Consider the following 2,256-nt stretch of genomic DNA (forward strand, 5'->3'; position numbering starts at 1 on the left):
AGCTTTGGAGAGGTTGCAGAGAAGATTTACCAGGATGTTGCCTGGAATGGAGAGGAAGTCGTACGAGGATAGGTTGAGAGTTCTCGGCCTTTTCTCGTTGGAACGGCGAAGGATGAGGGGTGACTTGATAGAGGTTTATAAGATGATCAGAGGAATAGATAGAGTAGACAGTCAGAAACTTTTTCCTCGGGCGCAACAGAGTGTTACAAGGGGACATAAATTTAAGGTGAAGTGTGTCAAGGTATAGGGGAGATGTCAGGGGTGGGTTCTTTACCCAGAGAGTGGTGGGGGCATGGAATGCGCTGCCTGTGGGAGTGGTAGAGTCAGAATCATTGGTGACCTTTAAGCAGCAATTGGATAGGTACATGGATGGGTGCTTAAGCTAGGACAAATGTTCGGCACAACATCGTGGGCCAAAGGGCCTGTTCTGTGCTGTATTGTTCTATGTTCTATGTTCTATGTTCTAAATGTAAATGAGCGATAACGCAAAACCGATCACAATGCCAAGATGAGTGTAATAGCAGTTAAACTGAATTAAAGTTCTGTACATCATTCTTTAGATTGAATTTGGGAAGAATAAATAGTGGAACGTTGTCACTTGAACCGACAATGTACAGATCCCTGATTGACTAAATTTCCTTTTCCTCCTTCCACATAAATTGACTGCCTGGATTCCAGCACTTAGCCAAAGATGCTTCTTTACCTATAATGCAGGGGTGAACAGTGGAAGCTTAATTTCTCCCCCTGACACTTTCGGAGTCCATAGAACACTTCTATCGATGTGATTGCAAGTCTCAAAGACGCGTAACAGCAATTTGGTAAGAGCAGCAGGAGGTTTTGACTTCCCAGATAATAATTGGGATGGATGAAACGTGAAACGCTTAGTGTGCAAGGAATTCTTCAAAATACGTTCTGGGGAAAATGTGAACCAAGCTTAGAGAAAGTCCGACAATGTGAAAGGGTGGTGCGGGATGTGAAATTGAAGTGGCAAAGGTGCTCATTTTGTAAGTGACAACAAAGGAACAGAATATCACTTAAACAGAGCAAATCTGTAGAAATCTGGAAAACAATATGTATTGTGGGGAACACAGAAATGCAGCACACAGAGTGAGAAGATAATCAGTAAAGCCCATACAATGTTGGGACTTATTTCAAGGGCATTGGAGCACAGAAGTCCAAATGCAACAATGGATGGAGTGTAACTGGGTTAAATGTGAGCTGCTGCATTTTGCAAAGGCGAAGGCACTGAATGGTAGGGAGCGTTGCTGAACAAAGAGATATTATAGTTCAGGTTCACAGCTCCTTGAAGATTCAGTCACAGACAAACAGGGTGGTGATGAAAGGATTTGCTGCACTGACCCAGCCAAAGGACCTGTGTCCACACTGTAAGTAATCTAATAATCGAACGAATGCTAGCAAATGGGACTTGATTACTTTCGGATATCTAGTTGGTATGGATGTGTTAGACTGAAGAGTCTCTTTCTGTGCTGTACATCTTGATAGCTCTGAGACTCTATAATATGTTGGTAGACAACATTTGGAGTACTGTGAGCAGTTTTGGTCCCCCTGTTTAAGTCAGGATGAGGTCCAGAGAAGCTCACTGGAATATTCTCTGGTATGGAGGGGTTGCCTTATGAGCAATGATGAATCAGGTTAGGACTCTGCTTCCCGGAGTTCGGAAGCTTGACAAGTGATCGCATTGAACTAAAAAGGTATTCTTAATGGGCTTCTCAGGGTCAATGCTGAGGGAACGTTTTCCCTCATAGGAGAGTCTAAGAACAGAGGGCACAATCTCAGAAGAATGGGATGCAAAGTGAAGATTGAGAGGAAGAAGTCTTTCTTCTCTCAGGAGGTTGTCAATCTTCAGAACTCCTTGGCTCAGCGAGTTATATGGCAGAGCCCTTTTGTAGATTTAAGTCTGAGACAAATAGGTAGTTGATCAGCAGGGAATCAATGGCAGGAGGTAAGGGGCAGCAAACAGTATGCGAGAAATGTTGGATCATCAATGATCCTGTAGAACGGGAAAACAGACTGGAGGGGCTGAATTTCCTCTTCTTGATTTATGTAGTCGAGAAATAATGTTTCAAAATGTCCCCCCTCTCTCTCTCTGTCATGGAGATATCTCTGCAATTACTGTTGTCTCTCAGTCCCTTCTCTACCCCTCAGGACAATATGTATATATTGACAGGTGTCTGTCAATCTCCTCTCTTTCTCTCTCTCTCTCTCTCTCTCTCTCGCTCCCTCTCTCTCAGAGAG

Source organism: Chiloscyllium plagiosum, chromosome 49 (assembly GCF_004010195.1).
Source record: "Chiloscyllium plagiosum isolate BGI_BamShark_2017 chromosome 49, ASM401019v2, whole genome shotgun sequence".
Classification (NCBI taxonomy): Eukaryota; Metazoa; Chordata; class Chondrichthyes; order Orectolobiformes; family Hemiscylliidae; genus Chiloscyllium; species Chiloscyllium plagiosum.